This window comes from Protopterus annectens, chromosome 2.part0 (genome assembly GCF_019279795.1).
Source record: "Protopterus annectens isolate FY-2018-M chromosome 2.part0, PAN1.0, whole genome shotgun sequence".
Classification (NCBI taxonomy): domain Eukaryota; kingdom Metazoa; phylum Chordata; order Ceratodontiformes; family Protopteridae; genus Protopterus; species Protopterus annectens.
Window position 1 is genome coordinate 622,198,727 of NC_056728.1, and position 17,797 is coordinate 622,216,523.

The following is a 17,797-nucleotide window of genomic DNA, read 5'->3' on the forward strand; positions in this document are numbered from 1 at the left end:
GGGGTCAGTCCTTTCGTAAACAGACCCAATGACCTGCCTTTTCAACTGCCAGTAGATTCTCGTCTGGCAGCTCCTTTGGAAGGACAACTGTCTCTTTTCAAAGGAAATTGGGATTTAATTACTCAAGACAGATGGGTGTTGGACATCATTCTACCAGTCCCTGTGTCACAAAGGGGCCTAGGATTTTATTCTCGCATGTTCCTAGTACCAGAGAAGGGGAACACGTGGAGACTGCTTTTGGATTTATCTCTCCTCAACACTTATCTGGACATTCCCAAGTTCAAGATGTTGACGTTACAACAGCTTTTACCCCTGCTGGGCAAAGATCACTGGATGGTAACTTTAGATCTCAAGGAAGCTTACCTTCATGTGCATATCAGGCTAAGTTACAGGAAGTATCTGCGGTTTCAAGCTGGAGATTCTCATTATCAGCTCTCTGCATTGCCCTTTGGCTTATCTACTGCCCAGAGTATTCACAAAGGTTCTGGCTCCAGTGATAGCTTCCTTCAGGCTACAAGGACTTCAAATCTATCCTTATTTAGACGACTGCCTGATTCTGGCTCAAGAAAAGGAAGACCTTCTACAGCATCTGGAATATCTTATAGCAGTGCTAAGATGCCTAGGGTATTCTGTGAACGAAATAAAGTCCAGTCTAGTACCCTCTCAAGACATGTGCTTTCTGGGTGTGAGACTGAATACAGCAGCCCAGATGGCCTTTTTAACCCCGGACAAACAAAAGAGTCTGTCACTTTACTTCCATCAACTATCTCATCAGTCCGTGCTGACTGCAGAGACAGTCCTTCAAGCATTAGGGTTCATGGCATCTTGTATTCTGGTGCTTCCCAATGCCAAACTGCATATGAGGAAGTTACAATGGTATCTCAAAATGTATGGACACAGCACTGCCAGGATTTAGACACTGTCATTCAAATAATACCTTGCCTTCAAAGAATATTTTTGTGGTGGGCTCAGGAATGTCACCTAAACAAGGGACTCTCTGTGACCCGGCCAGAGGCGAGTCAGATTTTACCGACAGATGCCTCAGACATTGCTTGGGGAGCTCATCTAAATGTAAAGTGGATACAAGACAAGTGGCCTGCCAGACTACAGCATCTACATATCAACATAAAGGAGATGTTAGCAGTCCAGTTCGCATTGCTGGCTTTCAAGGAGTTACTTCTTCCAGGGCAGGTGTTGATTCTAACAGACAACACAACTGTCATGTGGTACTTCAACAAACAAGGGGGAACACATTCTTATCCTCTATGCAGGCATGCAATGATTTTATGGGAGACTGCGCTACGCCTGCACCTAACTCTTCAGGCAAGGTTTCTGCCAGGAGCACAGAACTCCTTAGCAGATGTGTTAAGCAGACAAATCATGGATCCCCACAAGTGGAAACTGGATCTTCATGTATTTCAGAAATTGACAGTGTCATGGGGAACTCCAGACATAGATCTGTTCGCTTCTCCACTAAACCACCAGCTGCCACAGTTTTGCACAAAGGGGTTTCATCACACAGCTTGGAAAGTGGATGCTCTGTCTTTCAGTTGGACAAACCTTCATCTGTATGCCTTTCCTCCTCTGCCTCTTCTTCCAAAGGTACTGTTAAAGGTCAGACAGGACAGGCCAAGGATGATTTTGATAGCTCCAGATTGGCCTCGGCAACACTGGTACCCTCTACTACGGAGTCTGGTAAAGAAGCCTCCATGGCCTTAACCTTTGACTCCATCTGTTATCCCAGCAGGACGGTCATCTGCTCAATGTCAAGCTTCACTCTCTTCCTCTGACAGCCTGGCATATTCTGTGTTGAAACGCAGCAGGTCTCAACTTCCTCAACAAGTTTTAAATGTGATTATGGAAGCTAGAAGACCTAGTACAAGGAAAGTGTACGCAGCAAAATGGAAAAGATTTTTATTTTGGAGTAAAGCAAAGAATTTGGAGATTTCTGAGCCTAATTTGAGTATGGCTCTTCAATATCTTACTGAGTTACTGGACAAGGGTCTGTCCTTCTCTTCCATCAAGATTCATGCTGCAGCGATCTCAGCTCACTATGATTGTGACCCACCATTGTTTTCGCATCCTTTGTTCAAGCAGTTTCTTAGAGGGGCTAAGAATATAAGACCCCACGTAGAGCTCCTACTCCTGCTTGGGATCTCAATTTTGTGTTGGAAAAACTTACTCTACAACCTTTTGAGCCTGCGGCTACTGCTGAATTGAAATATTTGTCATGGAAGACTGCTTTTTTGTTGGCTATTACTTCTGCAAGAAGGGTGTCTGAGTTGCAGGCCCTTATGGCAGTCGAGCCCTTTTGATTTTCCATAAGGATAGGGTATCATTACGTACTAATCCTTCCTTTATGCCTAAGGTGGTTTCTAGTGTGGCTTTAAACCAAACTATTCATTTGCCTACTTTTTATGCAGACCCCCAAAATAAAGGGGAAAAGATTTTGCATGCTTTAGATGTACACAGGCAATTGCGTTATTACTTAAGCAGGACTAAGGATTTTAGGCTGTCTCAGCAGTTGTTTGTTTCTTTTGCTTTGAGTTCGCAGGGCAAGCCTGTGTCAAAACAAACTATTTCTAGGTGGATTGGCTTTTGCATTGCATTTTGTTATTCCCATCATGGCAAGGAGGTTCCAGCTGGGATTAGGCCTCATTCCACTAGGGCTACTGCCACTTCAACAGCATTTCTACGGGGGGGTGGCAACTAAGGATATTTTGGAAGCAGCTACTTGGAGTTCAGTGCATACTTTCTCTAAGCATTATCACCTTCCTCTCTACTCTAAGTCTAGGGCTGGTTTTGCCACAGCTGTTTTGCAAGGCATGTTGTCAGCTCCTGCTTCTTTATGATTTGCCAGCCTCCCTTACCTCTGCTTTGGGATTCTACCCAATAGTAAGGACTGCAGCAATGGAAGACGAAGAACATAGTACAGTTTTGTACCTACCATAAATGTAGATGTTCGAGGATTCCATTGCTGCAGTCCAATTTACCCTCCCTCCTTCCCCTCTATGTTTAGGGGTGGTTGTGTAGGTGATTTACCTGCTTGTATTTTGGTATATATTGTTCATGTTTTGGTGCAGGTATTTTGGGCCTTGTCTTTTTAGGGTCTTCTGACATCTGGGGCAAGAAAAGACTGAGGATATGACGCCGGTCATGCGCATTAGTACCCTGACGTACTGACGTCAGTCTAATGCGCCCTGACCGACATCAGCCTTATACTCTGGTATTCGGGCCGACTGGATGCGGACTATACCCAATAGTAAGGACTGCAGCAATGGAATCCTCGAACATCTACATTTATGGTAGGTACAAAACTGTACTTTTGTTAGTTTGGGCATTACTGTCTGTCAGAGGCATGGAATCCAGACCCAGGGTAAATGTCCGATTTCCCATCTGTTGGTCAAGGTTAACCTTAAATAGGGCTAGGGATGGGGGGAGCCTTTTCCAGGGGGTGGTGATCCTCTGATAGACATCTGTCTTGCTGATGTGTCTTAAGTATGTCATAAGCAACATTTAAATCCTTGAATCAGAATCAGTGGTTCTGATGCTGTTCATTTTGTGGATGTGCAAATGTTCCATCAGAGCTGGATCTGAGGATGTCTTGTATGCCAGGCATAGATTGCCTCTCAGTAATCTGTAGGTGACAGGTTATAGAGACAGGGCTTTAAAGAGATCCATATTGGGCAGTGCGTTTATACCCCAGATTCTCCTGGTAAGGAACCTTTGTGGTTGTTATAGCTGTTGCATATGTTTGGTCAGGTACATGCTGAAGGGAGTATTGTACTCAATGATGGGTCTGTTACGGGTTGAATAATGTGACACTATGACTTCCTTGCACCTGGATGCCATGCCCTTACTTCTGAGATGGGTGGTATAGAATGATTTTCTTACTACCTTGACCACATGTTGATCACTGTCTATATATGTTCCCAGAACCCTGATTACTATTTCAGCTCTTAGGGGTGTCTTGTTGATAAAAGTAATTAGCCTGGGTGGCAGTTTTCCCAAAAGGCACTATATTGCATATCTTGGCATTGAGTCTTAGTCCATGACTTTTGACACAAGTCATTCGTTTTTTAGACCCTCTTGTAAAAATGTTTGCATCATGGGGGGAATCTATGATAGCTCCCAATTTGCAGTCATACGTGAACTTGGTCAGCCAAAGGCCATTGACTTTAACCTTTACTTCTGAGAAGTAGACTCAAAATAGGGGTGGTCCTAGTCTGGAGCCCTGAAGTACTCTGCCGGTGACCAGGTTCTCAATGGAGGTAGCATCACCAGTCCTGACTTCCTAAGTCCTATCTGTGAGCAAGTTGGAAATCTAGTGAGTTATGTTGGGGTTTATACACAGTTTGGTGAGTTTGTCAACTCTACCCGAGTGGGGTATTGTATCTGACACCTTAGCCAGGTCCAGGTAGGCAGTGTGCACCATTTACCCCTTGTCCATTGCCTTGGTGTCCTTCTCCAAGACGTCCACCAGGTTTAGTAGGTGTTATGCTGGTAGGTATTTCATGTGGAAAGGCAAGGGAAGAGGACCAGTGTGTGACATTTCAGTTGAATTTGTAAGCCAGGAAATTCGCTGTGTTGCACCATTCACCACTGGTCCGGCACACTGATGTGTGCTGCCTGTGAGGTTTTGGACAGAGCTGTAGAAGGCATTTGGTCATTAGTTTGTAAGAGTATCATGACCTCATAATCAACCTTGTTGGACTTAATTAGTCCTCTAGTTTCCTGCTTAGTTTAATTAGAGAGTTCCTATCATTATGGGAGTTGCTCTTCCTAATTTTAGCATGACTTTTTTTCCTTTTGTTATATACCCTATTAAGGTTAGGATTCCACCAGTGTGTTTTTTTTTTTTAGAGTTTGTTTTGGGCTTACATCTGGTAGGTTAAGCAGCCTTTTATATAGCCATTTATGTGGTCGTACAGGGTCTCTGAACAATTCCACATAGGTTGCTGTGAACTCAGGGCTGAGAGACACATTGGATTTTGACACACTATCGCATAATAGAATGTAGTTTGCTTTGGAATAGTTCCTAACTGTTACAGAGATTGCTAGGGATACCAAGTTGATGTTTATTTCAAAGGAGGCAACTTTGTGGTCTGGCGTCACCAGTGAGGATGTGACACTGGGGGTAACTGGGAACAGCACTCTCCCATATTGGTGAGAAGCTCTGGTGGATGTGTGCAGTATCTGGTCAAGAATATTTGTGTTATAGCCCAGGAATTATTGTGCCTGTGAGTATGAGGCAGTGTTTTTTCCCAGTCTGTAAAGGAGTAGTTAGTGTCCCATGAGTAGGTTTTTTGCTTTAATGGTGAGTGTATCCAGTAGGTCTAGGTACAAGCTATGGGATTCTAGGGACATAGAGGGTGACCTATTGCTTGCAAGGATATGTTGTGGGACTTTGTCTGTGGTGATTTGCATGTGGATAAATTCCAGGGCATCATCTTGTTTAACCAATGTAGAAATTTGTTTGTTGCTGATATTACATTGAGATTCCTCACCTTTTGTCCCTGTCTTTGCAGCTGATGGTCTAAATGTGTGGAAGGCACTGAAACACTGATGGAGTACTTTCTGTGGATTTAAACCATGTCTTGGTAATGACACAGATGTCTATAACCTCCAGAGTGAGGAGAGCTTGTAGGAGTTTTTAGGCTCCTTGCATTGAGTATCACCTTTAGGTTTCTTTAGGTTTTATTTTCTATGTTAGTAGGTTTGTCAGTTTGGCATTGTCTAAAAAAGGCTCTAAGGGGGTGGATAAAATTTTTGCCAGTATTTGGAAGCCTAGGAGAAACAGGCATAGATAATCCTTTGGAAAGCAACGTCATCAGTTAACCATGTCCTCCCTTGCTGACAAATATTGAATCCCCCTGAAGAGACACCAGAAACTTAGCCAGTTATTGATGTCAGTCATCTTTTGTTTGACCTATGGCATCATCCGTGGTGAAGGTAGAGTGCTGCTCAGTGTAAGGCATATACCTGCCCGAGACATGTATTCGGAGAGAGAGCAGCAAGACCTTTCTTCATTTAGCCCAAGGAAGCATGTCTCAGGTCGTTAATGGCCACAAGGCTTATGATAGAACTATAGTTCTCAACCTCTTAGTGCAAAAACTCTGGACAAAGCCAAAAATAATTGGAGGACAACACCCTCAAAACAGGGACAGATTTTAAATATTGCTGTGATAAACTTAGAAAACTGCTAGGATAAAAGGTCTTGTGTTACCATGCATTTTCTGAAGGAATTGAAGTCAGAAACTCAAACGCTTGTCATTATAAAAAAAACTCTTAATTTTAAGAGGAACAGACCAAAAATATGAGCACAAAATCTGGACATTCTGAGAAAATCTGGAGAGTTGAGAGGTATGGCTAGAACCGTGCTTATATCTGTGATGTAGTGACTTGAGTGTTTATCCATCTTGGTGGATCCTGGCTCCAGATAAACAACTAACTGTTACCTGCTGCTTGTTCAGTCTAGTAAGTGGGTCATCTTTATATCATTCAATGGAGTCCTCCATGGCAAGAGTCCTATGAATATGTTGGCTTCCCTTAAGGGTTTTGCTCTTGTGGCTGTAAGTGTATGTGTGGTGTTTGGTGTGTTGCTTTTGGTGAGAGCTTTAGTGATTCCTCTGGATAATTGTTGCTGTTTATAGGCTTAGATGGTCTTTCAGTTTTGGGAAGATTGTTTTTTAGTGCCTCAGCATAGGTTGGTCTTTGTGTGTGTGTGGTGGCTGTAGTTGGTGTGTTCTTGACAACCTTGTTTGGATGCAAGATTTTGCCTCCAGTGAAATTGTGTATGTGCATCTCTCATGTATTTTTTTTTTTTTTTTTAAGAATTAAATGGTTGTCTGTGAACAGGAGACCACTACTACATTGTTTCAGAATGACGATGTCTACAAAGCTGGCTACGGAGACATTTGAAAATTGCATATCCATGTTGTCCGGACCTGCATTTGGGTAGACTGTTGTAGGTTGTGGACTGGATTATGTAGAGGTCTCCTTGGTTTGTCTTCGGGGTTTGGCATTCAACTAGATTAGATTGTACAAAGATTTGATAGTAGTGCTGTTTAATGTGCAGACCAGCTGCTCTAACATTGTTGCCATGCAGTGGCTTTGTTTTAGTCAAAATAAGTTACAGTTGTAAGGAAAGTTTTTATAGATAAATTTTATTTTCTGGGTATTTGTATTTGTATAAGGCACTGCTAGCTTCTTGATGTAAAAATACCAAGAACTATTGCTTGCAAGTGTAATGCTACAACAAAATAACTTAAACAAGCCTACCTTGACAAGGTGTTTTCAAGTATCGGAGACCTTTAGAATGATTTAAAGGCAAGGTCAACAAATAAAGCAAAAACTAAAGTAGCAGCATCCTAAACAGTTAAATGAAGTGCAGAACAATAAAATTAATCTCTTATCTGCAAAGGATGTAGCAGGATTAACTCAGCACTCTCTCATTTTATGGTGAAAGAGGCAAACTGATGAGAGATCTGGAAGAATGAGCAGTAGACAATTTGTAGTAAGGGAGGTTTACTCAAATGCAATGCTGAGTGCCCACCCAGCAAACCAGTATTATGAATATGTGGAAAAAATGGCTAGGAAAGTTATTAAATTGGTTACAAGACAGACACTGGCAATGTAAAAGGGGAGAAAGGGACTTTGGAAGTCAGATTACCATAAGTGGTGGAAGCCAAAGACACTGCCATTTAAAACCACAACAAGAAAAGGATGGGAGGATTGAGGAAAAAGTTCAAATTGTCACATTTCAGAAACTTTTAGCTTAATGCCTCAGTGAGAGGTGGGGAATATGTTAAAGAACTGGGAAAAACAGTGGTAAGGTAAACTGAAAGGCACTGGAATGTAACTTTAAGCAGGTACATAGAGCTGTAAAAAAGTACTGAAGCTCAAATCCTGGAGATGAATTCACAGTATTGCCACTACTGCAGTTCTACCACAGACTAAGTTACCAGACTACTGGAATGCAACTTTAAGTTGGTATATACAGCTATAAAAAGTACCAAAGCACAAATCGTAGAGCAGAATTCACGATACTGTCACTATTGCAGTCCTACTACAGAATAAGACACCAGACTATGCAGAACTTTTATCAGTAATACTGTAATAAATGACTAAATGAGGCTTAAATATGGTAGTTAGATCACAGTCCTGCCACAGCTGTGAAAGAAGCTACAAGATTGACGTCCCAGACTGAGTTCAAAATAAATTAAACTTTACTGAGGTTACGCATCCTTCGATACTTTCATTTCTTTCATACTGCCACCATGGTTCAGACAGGGTCCCTTCTAAGCTTAAACCACTGTTTATCTCACAGTACTGCAGTCTTCCAGATTAATGAAATGCTTTCACAGCCCATACCAAGGAGTTTTAGCAGATCTCCTGAACACAGTAACATGCAAGGTTTCCCTTGCTGTAGATAGGATGCAGCAGGTTGATATTTTGATTTCCAGCTACTGTTTACAAAAGCTGAATCTTTATCTAGTAGAATTGGTAGGTGATGTGCTAGATTTCATTCAAGAAACTGCAGTGCTATGTAGAAAACATATATGACTAAAGCCATGCTTTTCCTCTGATTCTTTCCTGAGTGAAATAAGTTTGTTAAGTTAACTGATGGGTTTTTCACATTGCACAGATAAACTTCTCGAGAAGCCATTTTTCAAGACTCTGGTATCCCTCCTAAGTGAAACTTCTAGTCATCTTCAAGGAGATGATGGTTATTCACTAACCCTTTCACCAATCTAGATTGTGTTGAAACTAGGGATGTTATATGTTGGTGATGTGTATTACCAAATATTAGTGAAGTCAGTCATTTCTTCCTATTTTATACACCAACTGTAATAATCTGTGAGCAGACTTTTGAAATGGATTTGTCTCTTCAGGCCATTTCTGTTTTAAGTCAGCAGAACAGTTAGGTGGACACCCAAAACAAGGCAGGTACATGGGTACTGGGCAGACTGGCTTTCCCTATAATTGTCAAAATTAAGTGTCTTCTACTTCTCACTTGAACTGCCATATTTTCATGTTTTATTCCTTCAGCAGCACAGAGCTTTCACATACAACTTCTTGTTTCTTCTGAAAACAAGGTATTCTTTATGCATTTAATCGCACCCTATAATCTGTTTACTGCTTGTAAAAGTAAAACAAGGGAAAAGTATAATTTTTATTGCTTGTCTTTGTGTAAGACACTCCTGGCTTAAACTTTTCAAACAGGTGTCATTCACCCTGGCTGTACCTGTACTGTTACACAGCAACCTGCTTATCCTGCAAGGGGCAAAGATCATTTCTTCTTCGGATCCTCCTGATAGCATGGAAAATTTCAGGCTTATTCTGATGTCATATTTTCTTTCTAAAAGCACTGTTTGACCGGAAAGATTTTAAAAAGCCTACTACTGTAAATGTTTGTAGTCTTAGAATGTAGAATGCCTGCTACTAGAAGATCTTTTTACCCATATAGGAATTTTTTTTTCTGTCTGGTGCTTTATTACCAACAGACAGCCGTTATCCAGCTCTGCTCTGCAAGTTGTGGAATAATTTCTCTTTTCTATATAACTCCAGTGTGACCTGCTACAGTAGATGTTCATATAGTATCTGTTTCAGCCTACATTCCGTTTTTCAGTAGTTAGGCTGTGTACAGTACTGCTAAGCAGTTCATGAACAGGAATTTTAAGTTCCTGCATCTCTGCACAGAACTGCAATTTTATGGTGGCAGTAATAAGTGTCACCATATGAATCGGTTTATATTGCAGATTTGAAGTGTGTGTCTCTGGTTGCATGTGCCTTAATCAGAAGCATTTCTGAATTTTCGGTCTTGATGTGTAAAACCCCCAATGCACTTTTTTATATGATCAGAGTCCCATTAGGAACAAGCCTATTCATTTTGCCAAAGGTGTTTTTTGTTGTTTTGCATAAGAAGACCATTCATCTCTCTACACAAATAAGAGAATAAAAGGGAAATAAGTTCACATATTGCAGATGTTCTTGGGGAGCTTATGAATTGTGTTGAGTGGACAAAACAGTCAGTCTAATTATCTGTTTCATTCATTGAGATATGTGGTTCAGCCAAACAGTATTTCTCATTTCTTCTTTGTTGGTTATTCGTCATCTTTGGAGTTTTATTACATCTTTATTGAATTATCACTTAAGACATAGGCAAACATATATTTATATAAAAGAAAACATATCAGCATTTTCCCTGTTGCAAACATTTCAGATCACATTTATTGTTTTGCATAAATCTCATCAAGTCCAACCTTATATAGATTGCTCAATTTCAAGAAGTGATATTAGGAATGCAAAACCTACCAATGCTTTATATCAGCATACCATCAAACACCCAACGGCTAAGTTTATGTTTATGGTTATTGAGAGAATCATGGGTAACAGGAACAATCAACAGGGATGGCAAAACATACCGAGTCATAAGGAAAAATATTGGATTATCCATTTGGGAGCCTTGTTACCACCTGGTCTAAATGACCATTTATGATAAGTATATTTTTATACACACAATAATTTTTATACTTGGCTCATATGGTTATTTCCTATATATAAAAAATAAAAAAATATATATATTATTTACCTTGATGAGTATGCCTTAACATTTTGGCTGGGTGTATTACTATATATAATGGTATTTATACCATGAATACGCAGGGCATTGTTTTCTTTTGTTTAAGTTCATTATGATTTGATTAATAGACAAATTATTTGTTCTAAATTTTAAACAACATCCATGTACAAATATGATGTATTTTTGTAAGCATCAGCACTATTAGCATAAATATGCTGTCCTCTAAGGATTTTGGTTTTTACAATCTGTTAATAAACAGGGGTATGGATCATACCATTGATGGCCATTGGCTGGGGCACTATATAAATATTCATGAAGCCTTGTGCTTATTTGAATGACTAATTTTCACTGAAGAAGGCATCTGCCGAAACCGGTTTGATTTTGGAATAATTTTTGGGCATTTATATGTCCTTATTAGCTATTACAATAAAATTTTGGACTGTATATGCTGGCCTCTAGTGTTTTGATGTACTGTGTCAAGTCAGGGATCTTCTTCTCAAGCCCTCTGATTATGTGGGCATAACCATAAACCTCAACAAGTCCCAGTTTGCACCAGTACAGGTTCTTGACTTCATTTGGGCTCGGATAGACACTATCCAAGGCAAGGCGCTTCTATCTCTGGACTGACTGTTCTGTCTCCTCTGTCTCTTACATACTTCAAGCCAAACGTCCCCCAGCGGATTCAGTTCTTCAAGCATTGGGGTCCATGGTGGCCACGATCACTCTCATTCCAATGGTATTGCTTAATATGAGAGTCCTCCAATGGACTCTGGTAGTTCAGTGGTCCTTACTAGACCTTTGCTTAGCACATCCGGTTCTATTATCTTGGGTTTGCAAGGATTGTCTTCTTTGGTGGCTTCAGTCCCTGGACCTCCTTCTGGGTCAGCCATTCATTCTTCCCTCCCCTGCGATCACTGTGACCATGGACGCACCTCTGCTCAGGTGGGGGGGGGGGCACTGCATGGGAAGGTTGGTCCAAATCACGTGGTGTTCCCTGGAGACCTATCTGCATATCAGTGTTCTGGAGATGAGGGCAGTGCTTTTGACATTGCAAGCTCTACATTCTAATCTTCCCCAAGGGACAATTGCCATCCAGATGGACAGTATGTCGGTAGTCTGGTACATCATCAAACAGGAGGACCAGATTTTACCCCTTTTGTTGTGAAGCTGTGAGTCTATGGGAGTGGGTGATTTCCTCTGGCTGTTTTCTGGTGGCAATATACAGTCCAGGGAGGCCCATCATACTAGTGGACAGCTTAGCAGATTTATTCTGATGCCTTACAATTGGTCTCTGAATCCTTCAGTAGCAGAACAGATCTTTCTATAGTGGGGTCAGCCTTGCTGCGATCTCTTCACCTCTCCTTCCAACGCAAAGTGCAGTGAATTTTTCGCTCTGAATCCTCCATTCAGGGGAGACCCCAGCGACGCTCTAGTTCATGCTTGGCCCTCCAGTCTACTATATGCCTACCCCCTGTTGCCTCTGACATCCAAATTCATTCAGAAAGCTCAACGGGAGCTCAGTGATCCTCATTGCCCCTTTCTGGCCTCGCCAAGTGTGGTTCCCTTCTCTGTGGTTTCATGCAGTGTGTCCTCCTTGGACGCTAGATCTGGATCTGATTACACATCCCTCAGGGATCTCTCACCCAGACCTATTCAGCCTGAAGCTCACAGCTTGGCTGTTTTAATTTGCTTGATAATTAGGACTCCTGGGCTGTCTTCTCCTGTTAAGATTTTAGTGGCGGCTGACAAATCTACCAGGAAGGTTTACTCTAGTAAGTGGAAGCATTTCTCATTTGGGCATTTGATTCAGTGTGATCTGGATCCTTTTACTGCACCAGTTCCAAACATTTTGGAGTTTTTGGTGGATATTTTTAATCATGGCGTTAGTTTTTTCTGCTGTAAAGGTTCAGTTGCCAGCAATCGCTAATTTTCACATAGGTGAGAATTCGGCTTCTTTGGCTTCGTCCAAGCTTTGTAAGGCCTTTTTGAAAGGTACCTTTATCCATAGGCCTCCAGTTAAGGACCCAACACCCCCTTGGGATCTCACCTTGTTGCTGCCCCCCCTTTGAACCAGCGGCTAAGGTTGAGTTGCAGTTCCTGTCTTGGAAGACAGCCTTTTTGGTTGCAGTTACCTCAGGCAAAAGAGTTTCAGATATCCAAGCCTTGTCTATCAAGCCCCCTTATATGGTATTTCATAAAGACAGGGTATCCCTGTGGACAAACCCATCATTTCTGCTAAAAGTGGCATCAGAGTCCAATATTAACCAGATCATCAATCTTCCAGTTTTCTTTCCAAATTTCCAGAATAAAGGAGAGTACAGGTTGCACTTGGTTGACATTCACAGGCAGCTGTGTTTCTATTTGCATAGAATAAAATCCTTTTGTAAGTCTGATCAACGTTTTGTTTTCTTTTCTAAACCCTTCTTGGGAAAGCCTGTTTCTATGGTTACTGTTGTTCGATGGATTTCTGAGTGCATTTTGTTGGCCTATCCAGTCAAACGGTTATTTCGACTAGGGCATAACAAACTTGATCTGAGGGGAGGAGAGAGACTTGCATTGTGGATAGGGAAGGAACTTGGATCCAATGCTGGAGTATGCATCCCAGTCGGATTCGTGCCAGATCCGGGTCCCACAGGTTGAAGACAAATGAAAAGGTACAACTCAGATGGAACATTATGGTGATTACATAACTTTTTTTTTTATCTTCTTTAATTTCATATCCTGAAAACACTTGAAATAGTCTCAGAATGTTCCACAACACTGTAACACTGTCTTTTTCTGGTTTTATCAGGTAGAAAATGATATTGTCTGCAAATAAAGCTAACGTTTCTTCATTACAGTACCAATTGTGTCCTTAAAGTTCTGAGTCCTTTTTTTAGTTCTAAATATAAAGCAAATAAAGGGGAAACCAGGCACGCCTGCCTGGTTCCTGTGTTCAGACACAGTTTATCAGAGAGGAACCCTCAACTTTAATTTTTGCCTCCAATCCCTCATATAGCTTCCTAATTAACCATATTATTATATCAGGGAATGCCAATGCTTCCATCATCCTACTCATAACATCCCAGCTTACTCTGTATAATACTGTCTCTGCTACAAGAACCACCAACAACAGCTATATTTTGTTACATTCTCCTTCCCTCTGGATCATCATTTGTTTTATTCATATTGTCAAATGTTTGTCTCCCATCTACAAAATCACACTGATCCATATCTATCAGTTTTGGCAAAATCTTTACCAGTCTTTTAGCTAGTATAGACACAAACACTTTATAATCATGGTTTAAAGTTGAAGGGGGGCCTGTATTAAGCCAAGTTTGATGGGTCCTTACTGTATTTAGCTATTACAGCCACCACAGCCTTCTTCCAGGATGTTGGTGCGTCCCCTGCTTTTAAAATAATGTTAAACAAAACCTTCCAAATCTTTACCACTTTCTTCCCTTCTAGCTTCCAGACACCCACAGGAGTACCTTCTATTCCTGGGGACCTTCCTGCAGATTGATTATGCATCGCCATTTTTATCTCATCTGCTCTTATCTTAACTGTATTAATTTTTGAGCCTCATCTACTTCTAACCTTGGTATGCTTAACTATTCCATAATTATTACCATTTGTGCACTTTCTTGATTTCCACGTTTTTCTGCTTTATACAAATTTTCATAAAATTTCTGAAAAAAATCTCTAATATATCTCTACATGATCTCTGGTTATTTGTCTTGTTTTATGCTCCCTAAGATTGGCATCAACCCTTTCTACATTCTGTTGCCTACTACTGAATTCTTGTCTTCCATACCAAATGTTTTCATACATTTCATCAGAAGTCTACTTTCCTCTGTTATATTTTCCCTTCTAGGCCCCTCAAATGCATCCTCATTGTTGAAAATCAAATTCCAGTCCCCACCTCTAAGTAATATTCTCTGCTGAAAGCTTATTATTTCTCCCCAGAAATTTTAATCTCTGTAATAGCATTTTTAGGTAGAATGTAAATGCATGCCAGTGTAAATGCTTATCTCCTGACAGTAACCACTCGCTGACAGAAATCAGCCATTATTATCTTGTTTCGTCTTCTATCACTATTGGATTTTCTTTTGTCCCTGATATTCTGTTAAATATCCACCTGAAAACTTTTCTTTATCAAATTTGCATGCTCAGTTATTTCCAAATGTGTATCTTGTAGCATTGCTATGTATACACTGCTTTTCTTAATATAATTAAATATTCTTTCCTTTTTTGTCTATACTTATGAGACCATTCACATCCCAAGATAATATGGATAGTGTCATCATTATTCCCGCCTATTGTATTTGACATTTTTTTTTAAATGACCTATTCCAACTTTTGTGATGCATGCACTCACTAAAGTTTGTCAGGTTGATCCTTTGTACAGTTTTTTCTTATGATCAACATTGGATGGAATGTATGTCACATTTTACAAGACATTCTGTGTAATGAACCCGCCCCCCCCCCAAAAAAAAGCCAACAGCCCCAGATCACCTTAACCTTTTAAGCAAATGCAAACACACAAAACTGTGTACATCTTTAGATAATGGTTAACCTTCCTAATATGAAAAATTGTTCCAGATGGCAAACGTAAACCCTAAATAATCTAAAGTTGAGATTTCCATGCAAAGACTTGTTACTGCCTGTGCTTCTACTTACTGTAATTGGTGTTTGTTCTTTTTTTTGTATTTATTCCCCTCCCAGATGTGTAAAACAGTGTGTTTGCTTTCAGAAAACTTTTAGATTTAAATTTTAGCCTTGAAGAAACAAGCGTTTTGGCTTTCTTTTATTGCCCCATAGTCAACTTGTCTTCATGGAATGTTGTCATCAGCTGTAGGCATCTAAAGACAAGCTAAAACAATTTTTGTTAAAGGAAAACTTTTCATTATAGTCAGTGTACTCTTACTTGCTTGTTTCCTCTTAAAACATGTTAGATTATTAAGCCAGCTGTCTTAATCCAGGCATTCACCTGTGCAATAGGAAGAGAAAATGTATCAGCTCTGCATATGTTATGGTCCGTATACTTATGTACGTCATCCCTCACCTCAACAATCCAATATTACAGCCTATTAACGTAAGCATGCTTTTGCCTATCCATTTTTTCTCTTATGCATTTTGTTGCTTACATTTCTTAATACTAAAAAGAAAAAAGAAAAAAAAGAGCATCTGTGTAGTTTGATATCTTTATTACATAAACAACTAAAATACTGTAAAACATGCAATTTATAAAAAGTTTCATAGAAATACTGTTAAGATCAGAAATTGTTTTAATTGGTTAGTTTTTTTCTTCATCTTCCCCTGTCCTCAATGTTCTTTCAAACAATGACATGAAGGGAGGCAAATGCATTCCACTTCCTCACAAGTTTAAGAAAGTCAACAGAAGGTCCACTGTTTCCACTTTTTCTTGTACAGCCGTATTTCATAAATACAATCAATGCTTTGCAGTCTCACATTTATTCACCACCAGTTTCCTTGTTGCTGGTCTTCCTGTTGACCTCCATCTTCCAACTCCAGACTCTTGTTCAATTCCAAGATCCTCTCGATTCTTCTAGTTGACCATGCCTTTCTCTCTCTCTCAAGCATTTTCCTTTGGCACAATGGAAAAGATTTCATTGGCAAAGACTATCCATGTGCTTTATTATCAGAAGAATGAGAATCATAGTCCCCTTCTACTTGATGGCTCATTTTTTGTTGGACAAAGTTTTCTTCCGTAGCCTGTTCTGCATCAAAAAATGACTTTGATCCTCCAAGAAAAAAATATACTGAAGACAGCTGGATAGAGAAGCTTGGATCTCGCACCTTCCTCTCAACATTTCCTGATTGCTGGAAGGGGTTTCTCTTCTACCTGGTATACAGTGAATAATCATTTTCCACAAATGCTCTACTGTGTTCAACCATATTTTTTGTACTTTGCACTTTTGCCACAGTTTTGTCAGGATCAACTCTTTTTTTTTGCTTGTAGGCTTGCATCTTTACTATTATAGTTCTTGGCTTGCTCTCTCAAGCCCAGGTTTGGAGCATACACATGGTGTGCCCTTTCAGTAAATAGTTCCTACTGTGGAATACTAGCCCAGTTGCTTATTTGTGTCTTTCATAAACTAATAAGGTCTGTTCCTTCTAGTTTCTCTGGTACAGCAGAAAATCTCAGGTTTCCCCTAAATGCTCTGTCCTCTAATTCTATCATTTGTAAACATCTCTTCTTGAGCAGTCTCATACTCAACCAGCCTTTTCTTCATTTCGACCTCTGATTTTTGCAATTTTCTATGCTGATCTGAATATCTGTGTAAAGCCTCTTCCATTTTTTCCAGCCTTTTTTTTATTTGAGTTGCTGTACTCCTTCAGTGTTTCATTCATTTTAATCAGCTCTGAGCACCTTCAATTTATTTTTCCTCTAGAGTACTGGAAACTATGACTTGCACCAAAGCTGGAGCTTGAACTGCATTTTACTGAAGAGCTGCAGGATTCTTCCCAGTCACTATTTTCTCTTCACCTTTTCTAGCCAAGTTTATTTCAGGCTGTCTTAGTGTCTTGTTTGCTGGTGTCCAGCCAGTGTACTTACTAGTCAGTAACTGAATTAACTAAAAGTGACAGAGTTAGTGGCCCTTTTGTTTAAGTTTCTTTTTTCACACTGAGAGAGCTGAAATTAAGGTGTGTGTCAAATGTGCAGCCACCTTGGAAATCCTGCTGTTCTGCATTGCTAGCCTGTTGCACTTGAAACAAGTTATCAGTTCTCTGTCTACTGTTAAATTGTTTTGGAAGGACTTTAAAATTCACAATAAGTTGACTAAGTTGATTATTCCTTAGTAGAATCTGAATTTTGTCAAACAGATAGTAATGTAGCCTCAGTCTGAACCAACTTTTTTCCAGTTCATTAAAACCTCTGACGTGGTAAGTCACTCTGTTTAGTAATTACCTTAACCATGCATTTTGGAGCTTGCTTGCCCTCACCCTCAGAGTTCTGGATAGAAAATCTTGGACTTCTCAGTCAATGGAGGCAGCAGCAGGCATGTTTAGATGTCCCAGAGGGTGTAAGAGAACAGATTCTTATTAGCTAGTGAAAAGTATGGGATGTTATCACTCAACTGACAAGTCCATTCATACCCATAGTAGGGTTTATTCTACCCAAATGTTTTTCTTCCTCTGCATCCTTTATCAGAGAAGTCTCAGCCGGGGATCTGTGAAGCTGGGACCTGGTCCATTTGTTCACACTTT

General features: G+C 40.2%; 1 protein-coding gene across 4 annotated transcripts in view; it reads left to right on the top strand.

Annotated features, from left to right (window-relative positions):
- The window catches only part of SERHL2 (serine hydrolase like 2), a 1,152,218-nt gene that overhangs the window by 908,927 nt on the left and 225,494 nt on the right, over positions 1-17,797 (top strand). The gene's annotated exons all lie outside the window — the stretch shown is intronic.